The 14,043-nt window shown below is 49.7% G+C and overlaps 1 protein-coding gene across 2 annotated transcripts in view; it reads right to left on the bottom strand.

The window, feature by feature from the left end:
- Positions 1–14,043, bottom strand: part of VPS26A (VPS26 retromer complex component A) — a 352,216-nt gene that overhangs the window by 13,178 nt on the left and 324,995 nt on the right. The window lies entirely within an intron of this gene.

The raw sequence follows: 14,043 nt of genomic DNA on the forward strand, positions 1-14,043 counted from the left end.
AAGAAATTTAGTTCATGTTTGCTGAGGAATCCGGTTTCAAAAGCCTCAGTCGTTACCTTTCTAATCAGGGTTTGTAGTTCTCTCGTGGGGTTGGTGTTAAGCCTACAGTAGTGGTCTGTGTTGGAAACCTGACGTGACAATTCAGTTTTGTAGTTACTTACATTTTGTAAGACAATCCCACCCCCTTTATCAGCGGGCTTAATGATTAGTTCATTCCTATCACGTAATGAGGAAATGGCATTCTTTTCATCAATGGATATGTTATAAGGAATGAATATGTGGGATTTGGCCAGAGTAGTGGTTTCCTTTAGGACAACCTTCTCGAAGGTGGTGATCTCTTTAGGTATCATACCAGATGTAGGTGAGAAAGTGGACGGGGGACGGAACGGGGTAAGGGCAGTTGTGGGTTTGGCTGGGTTGAGAGCAAAGAAGGCTCGGAGTCTGATTTTCCTAAATCTCCAATCTGAACTGATGGGGTTCTTTTAGGGAAGCGAACGTACTGGCAGACAAACTAAGATTCAGAGGTTATCCACATCGGCTAGTCAAAAACGCTATGAAAAGGGCGTGGTACTGCCCGCGTGAATCCCTCTTGGAACCAAAAGAAAAAAAAAGCAATCGGACCAACTAGTATGTGTCACTACTTTCTCTGCAGTATCCAATAAGATTAGCAAGAGTATCAAAAAAAACTGGCACATCCTTAATTCTGGGGACTTAAACTTTGACCCTCCCATGTTTGCTTTTAAGATAAGCAAAAATCTCAAAGACCATCTGGTAAGGGCTGCCCTCTCCTCGCCCAAACCAGCGAACACCCTCAGAGACTTATGGGAACTTCCCCCTCTTAGGGGGCACTCTAAATGTGGCAACTGTGTGGTTTGTGATTTGTGTATTGAATCTAAAGAATTTACCTTTGGTGAGGTGAAAAATGTTTTGCGGACTTTTACCAATTGTAACAGCTGTAACCTGGTATATGCCATCTTGTGCCCATGCAATTTGATCTACGTGGGACAGACCAAGCAAAAGATTAAACTGAGAATTTCGCAACATCGCAGTAGGATCAGATGCAAAACTGAAAAAGCCCCTCTCGTTGAACATTTTATTGACAAAGGACACACCGAGAATGATTTAAGATGGACTGCGATCAGCCAAATCATTCTTCCACCCAGAGGGGGGAGATTTGTCTAAGCTTCTCAACAAGGAAGAACTAAAATGGATTTTAAGGACTAATAGCTTGAATTCCGGACTCAATCAGCAGGAGGATTGGACTAACCTTGCATAGATTGTGCTAGTTGGGCTCTGAATAATGAATTGCTAAGTCGAATATGTGGAACTTTGAACTGTGCATGTTTAAATTGTCCTTCACTGGTTTTAGCGTCACGTTATGCTATCACACTCTCACTTTATTCACTTTCACTGTAATCCTAGGAACCCTTCACTCACTCTTCATGGCCGCCCCCATGTCCTTCTTTTATTTTTATTTTGACCATGTGACTGCTCTTCCCACTCATCATGGCCGCCCCATGTCCTTCTTTTATTTTTATTTTGACCATGTGACTGCCCTTCCTAATCAGTGTGCATCCCCTATCGCCACTCCCATCATGTGACCGTTCCCTCCAATCACCAAGGTATAAATGTACTTCCTGTTTGCTCGCCTGTGCACCGGCCCGGGAAGCACTTGCAGTCGTCTGTTAAGGTAAGCGCATGGCTACCCTCCACCCCCCTCTCCAATCCCTTGAGGCATTTTGTACCCCTTTGCTTACTAAGCCTAAATTCCCCCTTGTTTGATTTCCTCAGGCTCGTGAGGAATCAGCCCATTGTTGGCGCCTCAACCACTCCACGGGGTAAGCTCTTTTCTTACGCGCTTCACCACGAACGACCTGGACTCCCATTACCTTGTTAATGTTCCCTCTCGTAATTTTAGGAGATTGATCTCCGTGGCTTACCTGCCTGAAACCCAACCCTGCCAGAAGCGTAACTACCGTTTAAGCTGCCCGTTTAAATTGGGACTATCCGGTTCCTCCGCAGGTGAGTTATTTAGCCAGCACCCAATTTATGATTCCTGTTTTCAGAACTAATTGATTACTTATAGACCCTCTGGTCCCTTTGCAGATAACAACTGCCCCCTACTCCCTGCCACCGGCCGCCACCCACTGTGTGCGCCTCGCCCAATGCGGTAAGCTTGTAGATTGCTTGGTAGGCGATCGCGACCCCTCACTTCTCACCGATAACCTAGTTACTTCTTTAGTACCGAGTACGTGCCGCTCTTTCTTCGCCGAAGTAGAAGTCCCTGTGCGTCACATACATGTTATGCACGCCTTAGGACACACACCCATCACTACTGCAGGATCTCGCCAAAACTCTGGTGTTTAGCACACGGCCTGGGCACCAACTAGGCACACAGCAGTATGAAGGTCATTATTCTCTGTGAGGCACAATAAAAAACACGGACGTTGAATGAATGCATTAGCTTTAAAGCAAAGTTTTTAAATTCTTTTACTTCACTTCTCGTGCACAAAGCCTTGTTATAGGCCCTTAAGGCAACACTGAATGTCACTTATGTTTAAATTACAAATGTAAGTGTGTAGCGATAACTAAAATGTGTCCTCTCTTGGACAAACATCCTTATTTTTCTCCCCCCTTTCCTTTAGGCTATCATGGCTAGGAATGATTAGGCTTTACTCAGTCCTGATGATGATCCCTGTAACTATGTAATGGGATCGAAACGCCGTCGACAACTTCTACACCATATACTCTGTTGTGTATCTGTTACTATATTTCAAGTAATGGTGTAAATGTGAATTCTGTTATTGCTATATGCACAGAAAACAATATCTTTTGCCTAAAAACCTTTCTCTACCTTCTATCCACTCCGCTAACCATGACAATTTGTAAACGTCTGGGCACAGGCTTGTGCCCATCTCCAAGAAATTGTTGAAGGCATCTCCTAATATTGTGGTTCTAAATTAAATATTAGACCTCTGCCCGGCTGGGCAAGTCAATTTACAATATAGTTTTCATTGTGTCTATATTTACCTATTGACTATATCCCTCCTTGCATAGGACCGTTGTTGTCTTTACTCGTATGTTCCCCGAGGTCCTGTGCTGACTCGATTGGGTGCCCTTGTTGTTTTTTTTTTTTTATAACTTAGTGTGGGGTGGCAGACTGTGTCGAAAGCGGCTGACTGGTCCAGGAGGATGAGGGCCGTTGTTTCTCCGTTGTCAAGCAAGAACCTGATGTCGTCGGTGGCGGCGATGAGGGCAGTTTCCGTGATGTGGTTGCTGCAAACCCAGACTGGGATGGGTCCAGGGTGTTGTTCTCGTCGAGGAAGCTGGTCAGTTGTTTGTTGACGGCCTTTTCGATGACCTTTGCCGGAAACGGGAGCTGGGAGATGGGTCGGAAGTTCTTGAGGTCTGCCTTGGATTTTTTTTGTAAGGCGTTGATCTCTGCGTGCTTCCAGCTCTCAGGGAAGGTCATTGTCTCAAAGGAGATGTTGATGGTTTTCCGGAGGCTGGGTGCGATGGTGCTGCTGGATTTGTAGAAGATGTGGTGTGGGCAGGGGTCTTCCGGGGATCCGGAGTGGACAGGGTTCATGATCTTGATGGCATCGTCATCGTGGATGTTGGTCCAGGCGTGCAGGCGGTTGGTGCGGGTAGTAGTCGTGGGAGTGGGGGTGTCTGCTGTTGCCGTGTGGTGACGTTGAAGCGGTCGTGGATGTGTGCGATCTTGGGATGGAAGAAGGTGGCCAGCGAGTCGCACAGTTCTTGTGACAGTGGGATGTCGGTGTTGGAGCTGGGATTAAAGAGTTCCTTCACGATGCTGAAGAGCTCTTTGTTGTTGTGTGCGTTGTTGGCTATGCGGTCTCTGAAGGCGGTCATTTTGGCGGATCTGATGAGTTAGTGGTGTCGGGGGGTGGCGTTCCTGTGTGGCTTTCCGGTGTTCTTATGTGGGTCCAGTTTTTTTCTAGATTTCGGCAGGTTAGCTTGGAGGCCTGGAGGTCTTTGGTGAACCAGCTGACTCTCTTGCTGGTGTGGGTGTTGGCAGGCTTCTTGAGTGGGACGGGGTGTTGGCGCAGTCGTTGATCCATTGTCTGAGGCTGCGGGCTGCGGCGTCGGGTCGGTCGGGTCTGTGGGTGGGCTCTGGGCAAGGGCGGTGGTTAGCTTGTCCTCGGTGATCTTGCCCCAGCTGCGGCGAGGCGTCCGCTGGGTGCGGTGGTGTGTGGTGGATTTCCGGAAGGTGAAGTGGATGCAGCAGTGGTCGGTCCAGTAGAGTTCGATGGTGCAGTCGAAGAAGACGTGGGTGCTTGCTGAGAAGATGGGGTCAAGCGTGTGGCCAGCGGAGTGCGTGGGTGTTGTGACGAGTTTTCGGAGTCCGAGGTTGCCGATCAGGGTGGAGGAGTTGGCGTTGTTGTTCTCGAGGTGGAAGATCAGGTCCCCGAGGAGGATGTAGTCTGTGGAGGCGAGGGCGTGTGTGCTGATGAAGTGGGTGATTGAGTCGCTGACCTACGGTCGGGGTCCGGGGGTCTGTAGATGAGGGTGCCTCTGAGGGTGTTGTTGGGGTCGGTGTGGATCTGGAAGTGCAGGTGTTCGGTGGTGCTGAGGGTGTCGTCGGCGTCTGTCGATATTTTGAGAGTGTTTCTGTGGACGATGGCAATTCCTCCTCCTATTCCGTTGGTGCGGTCCTTGCGGGTGATCTTGTAGCCTTCTGGGATGGCTATGGCGATGTAAGGTGCCGAGGAGGGGGTCAGCCAGGTCTCCGTCAGGAAGGCGACGACTGGGGCGTTGGGGTCGAGTAGGTCCCAGAGTTCGACGGCGTGTTTGCGGGCGGAGCGGGATGCATCTGAAGAAGGTGGGTTCCTTTTTGGGCCAGTTGGCGTGCCGGATGCTGGTGAAGCTGCAGTTCCGGCAGGCAAAGGGTCATTGGGTGCGCTTCGGGGCGGCCAGGCAGCAGGTGCGTGATCGTCCAGCGTTGAGTGCGTGGAGGGTGCTGGAGTCGAAGCGGAGGCGGGCATCGTGGAGTGTGCGGGGCTAGGGGTCCTGGAGCTGGCTGCGGTCCAGGCGCGGCCTTCCGCGCCAATGGAGCGGCCGCTGTGCGGCCTCCATATGAGGGGATGTGGGAGGGAGGAGCAGCTGGGAGGAGGGAGCGGGTGGCGAATGGGAATACAGGGGGCGGGGCTGCAGGGGACGCAGCGGTGGGAAACACAGAGGGGTGAGTGGACAGGGGTCACATGGGGACACAGTCAAAACGGGGGCACAAGGGAGACACAGGCAAAATGGGGGCAACACAACTGTGAACACAAATATAGACTAAATAGTGCAGAAAACCAAATCCTCACAAGACCTGACTCAGAGCAAAAACTCTAAAAGACATCATGCAGAACGAATACTTGTCAATAGAAAAGACTTAAGAGAACATACACTGAGAATAATAGAAGCAAGAATAGTTAGTATTGAAGATGAGAAGGTTGTCAGACGCAAATAGGGGGCTCTCTCAGCCAAACTAACACTGGAAAAAACCTCCCTGTATTAGAGGGCAGGAACCACAGAGGAAATATTACAATTTTTGGTCTGCTGGAAGTTTCAGAAGGACATGCGATTTCAAGTTCAGAATTTCAGAAAACCTTGATCCCAAAGTTACTAGGAGTCATCTCTGGGATTATCAGAGAATGCCCTCAAATTCCCTTCTGGTAAAACTACAACAGAAAAATGTAAGTGCATGAAAAACCCAAGGCTGATCTTCAAGCCACTACTCCATAGTCACACTGAAAAACTCTGGGCACAAATGAGAAAAATTGACCTTCACGTGGAATGGTACAAAGCCTGGAATCACACAAAGAGAGAAACAGTCTCATGTAGAAAAGGTTTTTTTTAGCACTAAGAAAACGTTTATGGAACTATCCTTTCTGTTGATCGACGAAGATTTAATATCATGCACAAAAACAAACTTAAGATTTACCAAGAGTGGAGGAGGAGCCGCACCAGCAACCAAGATGGCTGCTTAGGGACCAGCTTCGCCGGCCCTCCGCTCCTGATCCTACATCCTGCTGCCTATCCTGTGTTCCTGCCTCACCTTTGGGTGGGGGAACCGCTCCGGTGCCGGGGTGTGTAACTCTGGTTTTCGGCTGAGACCGGGCCCCCCGTGAGCATCCTTTGAAGTTTGCGGCCCGCTTCCCTCAGAGACCTGGAGCTTGCGTAACGCCCTGCCCGCCCTAGAGTGCAACAACAGCGGGCACTGGGGCGGGGCAAGGCCGGTCTGATCGGAGGCCGGTCTGACTTTGCCGCGGATCCCTAGCGGGATCAGCGGCAGACGAGTGCCGCAGCTGTTGAGGGGCACTGCATTGAAGGACCCTGTCGGAGGCTCAGTATTACTGTTCTCGGGCCGGGCTGGATTGTTGATGCCCGGCCCCGAGGGGACATCGGAGTCGGGCCTGAGGTGACGTCTCGGCTTGGCCTGGAGGGGCTTGAGGGCGTCCCTGCAGGCCAGAGTGCTTGGGCCCGCGGGACAATTGGGGTGCGGGCGGCCCAGGCCTCTGGCACGGAATCTGGCCTACTCCTGAGGTGGTGCTGCAGTGACCAGCGGCGATTTTGGGCCTTTCTGGCTGGGCCCTGGGAGCGTTTCATCAGAGTGGATCGGGAGTTGATTGCTCGGGACGGCGGGCCCTGCGGGGCGGCGGGACGGCCGCTGGCTGGATTGCGACGCAGGGAACCTCTGGATTGTTGGGGCTGCCAGGGGTCAATTAGTACTTTTGCGCAGAGGGCCCTGACTATCTGCTCTTTGATTGGGAGCAGTGGTGAGAGGGGGCAGAGAGCCGCTTCCCCCCGGAGCTTGGCCGTTGCGGTGGTGGATCTCGCCGCGGGTCATTTTGAGAGGCCCTGGGTGAGATTGCTGTTTGGACCTGCCCCCGAGGAGATTGATGGTCTGGTCCTCAGGCGAGGCCCGCGGGCTGTTCTGGAGTGGTCTACCGGTGAGGGCTGGACGTGGACAACGGTGGTGACCCTGAGCCCATTCTGATTCGGATACTGCTGAGGCGCTGTCTGTCTGGAGGTGGAGGCGCGGCGGTGGGCTGATTATCTAGTGGTGTGATGGCGGCGAGAGTGGACTCAGATAAACCGGGGGCCAAGTCGTCGAGAGGGGCCAGGCAAATCCAATCTAATAAACTGGATCGCTATACTTTGCCCAAGGGATCGCCGGTTGAGACCAAGAAGGGATCTGCGGGGGGTCCGGAGGATATTCCTGGGACTGCAGAGCCCACTATGGCGGATCTTATGGCCGCGATCGCGGGAGTGCCGACGTCCCTGGGTCAGAAAATGGAGACAATGGACGGCAAATTAGATACTATCACCATTGAAATGGGACTTTTGTGGGCAGACCTCACAAAAACCAGCGAGAAAGTCAAATCTCTGGAGGTGAAGGCCATGAGTCTTATCGACGATGTCAACACGTTGCCGCAGGAGGTGCGGGATCTTCATAAGTCAAGGGATTTTACTGACCGGAAGCTCGATGAATATGAAGGGCGGGCACGGCGCAATAACATCCGCATTTTAGGTGTGCCGGAGAAGTCAGAGGGTCCTACGCCGGATTTGTTTGTGGAGAGACCCAGACCTGGGGCGAACCCCCATCCCATGATAGCCAGAGTCCTTAACTTCAGAGACCGGGATGTTATTCTTCAGGCGGCTCGTCCCTCGGGCCCGTTGGCATTCGAGAACGCATCCTCCTCTTCTTCCCGGATTTCACCCAGCTGGTACAGAAACGACAGGGCTTCTTGTCGGTCAAGAGGAGACTGAGGGACAGGGGTGTGAAATATGCAATGCTGTATCCGGCCCGTCTGCGAGTGGAACTGAATGGTAGGACTTGGTTTTTTGATAATCCTGAGGTGGCGGCAGACTGGCTGGACAGCTCCCATGGGCCGGAGTCCGGGACAGGTGACGCGGTGGAGGCAGAAGAACAATGTGTGTGTAAATGTGTGGCCGGGGGGACTCGCTATGACTCTTAAGCAGCTTTTGGTTCCAAAAGGAGCAAATATTTGAATCCCCTGTTTAGCATAGTATAGTTTGCTTTCCTCGATCAAATTGTTTTTACAGGGGGGCTGTGTGGTTCGGGGGTGGGAGGGTGCGGCGGGGTTTGTTTTTGTATTATTGTATGTGGTTTTTTTAACACTGGAAGCTATCACGCTATTTTGTTTTTTCTTGGAATGGTGATGTCCTCCGTTAAAGGGGTGGTTGGGATCTCCGCCTTGTGTTGGAATGTGAATGGGTTGGGGGATAAGATCAAGAGGGGTATGGTTGGCCAGTTGATTTGGAGGCACCCCCCAGATGTGGTGTTATTGCAGGAAACCCATCTTATGGGAAGGCAGTGCATGGCTCTCCACAGGGGGGGCTATAAGTTGGTTGTGCATGCTGGCTTTACAACTCGGTCGAGAGAATTCGGGAATTTGGTTAAGAACACCTTCCTTCTGGCCATACAGTCCACCTGGACCTATTATAGGGGTAGATATGTCGGCATTTCGGGGCTGTGGGAGGGGAGACCTGTAACCTTTTTGTCTGTTTATGTTGCTCCAGCACTTCAGGCTGATACCTTTCAGGATCTGTGTAAGATTTTTTTGATGCTGACTGTTGGGTTGTTGATGGTGATTTTAATGCAGTTATGGATGGGCAGGCTGATAGGTGTCTGGCTCATGAGTGGTTGTCGGACCGGAAGTGGTTGGCTGATTTTGTGGAAACTGTTGGACTGATTGATGGATGGAGGCTTAAAAACCCCGGTGATTCTCAATACACTCATGTCTTGGCTGCGCACAAATCCCTCTCCAGAATAGATTATGTACTGGTGCCTGCGGCTCAGGCTGCGTGTATCCAGGAGGTGCGGCACTCGAATAGAGGGGTCTCGGATCATTCACCGGTTTGGATCAGTTTAGACCTTGGCAGGCGTGATGTGACCAGGGTCGCTCCTATTAGTGCTTGGCGGTTCCGAGACCCAGCGGCTAAGAAGGAGATTGTGCGTGTGGATGATGGATATTTTCAAAAGAACGTAGATTCGGTGGACTCCAAATGCTCCCTATGGGAAGCGTATAAAACTGTCCTGAGAGGGGAACTGCTCTCGTATATTTCCGGGAAGAAAAAGGAGGGGCATGCTGCGATTGATAGGGTGGAATCAGAGTTGCTTGTTCTGGAACGGGAGATGTTGCTTGCCTCCACCCTGGAGGGTCTGTATCGCCTACGTCTCCTCAAGGATCGGAGTCTGGTCCGAGATTGCGCGAGGTCGCAGCTGGCGGATACTCCGAGTATGGTGTATGAGCACGGGGAAAGGGCCGGGAAGCTGATTGCCTGGTTGGAGAAAGGGGACTGGGCGTTGCGGTTGGTTCCGGTGCTGCAGCACACTGGTTCAGATAAAATCACGAGTCCACAGGAGATTGTGGATGCGTTTGCTGCCTACTATAGGAAGGTGTATGCGGCCGAATGTAACTATTCGGAGTCCAAAAACGCGGACATGATTCGGGACATTCTGATGCCTGCTCTTTCGGAGGAAGACAGGGGGTTCCTTGACTCTCCCCTCACAAATGACGAAGTGGCGCACGCTATTAGAGGGGTTCGTTCTGGTAAGGCTTCCTGTCCTAATGGGCTCCCCGTTGAACTCTATAAAGTAAACACAAATAAGTTGGCTTCCTTCGTCAGAGGTATGTTTGTGGAGAGTAGGGAGAGGGGTCAGCTCCCGTACGATCAACATGTGGCGAATATCATAGTCCTGCACAAGGAAGGCAAGCCGACAACGGAGTGTTCTTCGTATCGGCCGATCTCACTGTTAAATGCTGAGCCAAAAGTCTTGGCAAAATTATTGTCGACCCGACTTGTAAAGGTCATTACGACACTAATTCATCCGGACCAGTCAGGTTTTATGCCTCGCCGGAATACGGCTCTCAATCTACGCAGGCTACATGGAGTCCTGGGAGGGGCATCTCATATTCACGAGCCAATGGTTTTACTATCTCTGGATGCAACTATGGCATTCGACAGAGTGGAATGGCCTTATCTTTTTGCTGTCCTGGAGAAGATGGGTCTTGGCCCGGAGTTCGTGTCCTGGGTCCGACTTTTATATTCTGGTCCATTGGCTCGAGTACTCGTCAATACCCATCGATCGGCTGACTTTGCTTTGGGGAGGGGCACCAGGCAGGGATGTCCTCTTTCCCCGCTGTTATTTGCATTGCCGCTCGAGCCGTTGGCAGCCTGGATCCGCTGGGACAGCTCGATTAAAGGGCTCCGGTGGACACCCGAGTGGGAGGATAAGATATCGCTTTATGCGGACGACATCTTGTTGTATCTGACCTCCCCTCGACCTTCGCTCATTGCTTTTTTGGATGTTTTGGAGGTGTTTGGTGGGTATTCCTGCTTCGCCATTAACTGGGCGAAGTCGGTCCTTTTTGTCTTAAGTGGAGATCCCCTGGAAGTTCCCCCGGGTTGTCCGGTCAGACTGGAAACTGTGGGGTTCAAATATCTTGGCGTCTTTATATCATTGGATCCCCAGAGTAGGTACTCCAATAACTTGTTGCCGCCCTGGTCCGGCTCCGACTCAATGTGTCCCGATGGAAATCGCTTCCTCTCTCCATTCTCGGCCGTGCAGTCCTGTTTTCTATACGCACTTCAGAACTCATTGGATCCGGTTCCCTCGTCGTATTTCAGGGAGGTTGAGTCTCTCCAGAGACAGCTTCTTTGGGATGGTAGACCCCGAATTGCATTTGCGAAATTGACCCTGCCCAACATCCACAAGTATTACTGGGCGTCACAGCTGGTGGCGGTTAATCATGCCATCTACGGTTCGCCGCTGGATCCTGGCTATGCTATGGACAGCGGTCAGGTCCCTGGGGGGGGAGTTTACTAGGGCACTGTATGCTAGGCATGGGTGTTTTCCCTTGGTGGGGCCAACGGCGGTTGCTGTACAGGTCTGGCATGAGGCCAATCAGAGGATTACGTTGGCCACACCCCTCTGGAACTCCAAAGTTTGGGAAGTTTATGGAAGTCTAAGGGTTTTGACAAATGGGACCTCACCGGGATTTCCCGAGTAGGTGATCTCTGGGGTAAGGATGGAATCCTCCCGTTTGAAACATTGCAGGGACAATATCAACTGCATGGGGACGAGAGATTTTGCTACCTCCAGATTAGGCATGCGCCTCTGGCCGTGTTCCCCGGGAAGCGGCGCTCCCGGAGGCATCCCCGTTGGAGGATCGAGTGTTGGACGGTCATCTTCCAACAAAAACGATCTCCCTGATTTATAAAAAACTGGTTAACTATACAGAGGATCCCCTCATGGTTCTCAGAGACCAATGGACTTCTGATGGATTGCTCCTAGATGATGAAAACTGGAGGGAGGCCGTGGCCTCTCCTAGGGTCGTTGCAATTCAAATGAGACTCCGGCTGGTTCAGCTAAAGATCCTCCATCGCAGTTATGTGACTAGCCCACGAATGGTGCGAATGGGTTTGGCTGAGAGCGGTGTGTGCAAGTGAGGATGTGGCGAGACTGGTACGTTTTTCCATATGCTATGGGACTGTGCTCTCATTCGGGAGTACTGGTCCGCTGTTCACGCCAAGGTGCGAGAGGTGTGGGGTGTGAGTTTTGAGTTGGAGGCGCGGCGGTGTCTCCTGAATGTTTGGGAGCCAACTGACTTCTCTTCCCATGGAAAGGTGTGGGCCACGTTGGCATGCGGGGTTGCTAAGCGTAATATCGCTCAAATGTGGGGGCGATTCAGCCACCTATGATCGGAAAATGGCTGGAAGACTTGGACTGGTGTATGTTCAGAGAGCGGGCAGTGTATGTGGCCAGAGGGAGACCCAAGAAATGGAGCAAAATTTGGGGGCACTGGAATCTGTATAGGGGCGATATATGCTCTCCCCCAGAGGCAATGGAAGATCCGGCATTGTCGGAGGATCCCAGAACGCATATGTTATTATTTGACGTACTTGAATTGATCAAGAGGGCGTCTTTCTTTGTACTGTGTTTTTTTTTGGTTTGTGTTTTAGGATTTTTTTGTGTGCATTAATAAAAAAAGAATTAAAAATAAAAAAGATTTACCAAGGCTACTCTAATTTGCAAACCTTCATCTTGAACATTTCACAAAGATAGCTACATGAGGCAGAACAATTGGCCCGAGGCAGGTAAATCGACGGCTTACGAACCGTATATATGACACTATCAAAAGCCACTCCTAAACTACAGAGATGTAAGAATCAAGATCACAGGAGGTTTCTACAATTTCACTCAGTATAGTTATCATAAAGTTCTATATTTTGCTGCAGTACATGGATGTCTGGCTAAAATGATCAGATTTCGGTCCCGTAGATGAGGATATACCATTAAACATAAGAAATGTTTGTAGTACTGGGCCTGATCCTAGGATGACATAATTTGATACAGAACATCATCAAAAGCTGAAATGGACTCCAGTGCCGGATGCACGGCTGAGCGCAAAAATCATGCAAGATTTTCAACACATTTATCTTCTTTCAGTGAATTTTATTCTTAGTATTCCACAATGTTTTATTCCACTTCTTCAATTTGTATCCTGTCACATGAGAGATACTCTGTACTTTTTTATCTAATGCTGCAGATATGCCACTCCAGGCCTTTTTCTGCAGCAAGACTGAATACAAGTAGTCATCGATAAGTGTAGTTCCCAATGCATTTAGGGTTATAATACCGCCCTTCCTCAGGGGTACACTACAAATTGAAAAAACATCAACTTTAGATAGTGTATTCAGGTTGTAATACAAGTTAAGCATTATCAATGTTTTGCTTGGTGTGTACCTCATTGTTTCAAAAAACAACCACCGTCCTTGACGTTTTCCCTTTAAAGGGTGAACAATACTATTATATCCTTCCTGAAACACCTATCAGAACGCTAAAAGCAGAGTTCGATACAGGCTCAATGGAGAAAGCACTGTACCTTTCCCAATCAAGAAGGGAGTCAGGGAAGGGTGCGTGCTGGCTCCCTTCCTCTTTAATCTGTATACAAACGGACTAGAACAAGCATTAACGAAAGCGGGATAAGACTACCCTTTGATAAAAGGTCGACCCATACCGGCATTAATGTATGCAGACAATGCCGTCTTGATGTGTCGTGCCCAGTGGGCCTCCAAAGATTACTGGACGGTTTCGCTGCCTACATGCGCGACCTAGACCTCCGGGTAAACACATCAAAAAAGTTCATCATGAAATGTGCTACAGGAAGTAATAAATGCAGAGACATGTTTATTGATAGCCAAGGCATATAAACATCTGTTATTCAGCGCCGAGATACCCGTAGTGGTGAACGTGCGCTTTACAAATACACGTTATGTTATGTTATCAACAGTTTTAGCTATTTGGGTATATTATTTGATAATAAAGCTACATGGACGCAGGCTGTGCAGACGAGAAAACTCGCTTTTAGGAGAACCACTGAAGCCCTAGTTAATTTTTCAACAAAAAAAAATTAGGAGTGAGGCCGCCGCAAGCCTTATTACAAATATACAGGTCGAAATGCATATCAATAGCCTTGTATGGAGCGGGATTGTGGGGTCACTGTAACATCCAACCGTATGAAACGGTCGAGAATCAGTTCCTAAGATATATACTGGCTCTCCCGAACAGTGTATCTTCATATGTTTGTCACTCAGAACTGGGGTTCCATTCTTAACAGACCTAATTAAAATAGAACCAATTATGCTTTGGTACATGATATGGAGGTTTGAAGAAACCCACTTGAATGGGGACATTTTAAATGATGTTCTGAGAATGACTGGTGTGCTGAAATTCAAATGGTTAAAATATGTCAGGGACTTTCTGTACGATCTAGGACACTCTGAGTTTTATAATGAGCCTACCACAATGAGTTTGATGTCCATAAAAGAACTGAAATACAAATGTCTATCATTACTTGAATCATGTCGTTTAGCAGAAGAAATTGTTAAGGCCACAGTACTGCACCAACAGATGATAGGAATAACCCTATCTTATCTTAGTGCGTGGCCAATATGACAGACTGTTGTTAACAATGTTCAGATTAGATTTTTAATCGCATTACG

The sequence above is a fragment of the Lissotriton vulgaris genome, chromosome 5 (genome assembly GCF_964263255.1).
Source record: "Lissotriton vulgaris chromosome 5, aLisVul1.2, whole genome shotgun sequence".
In the NCBI taxonomy this organism is placed as follows: Eukaryota; Metazoa; Chordata; class Amphibia; order Caudata; family Salamandridae; genus Lissotriton; species Lissotriton vulgaris.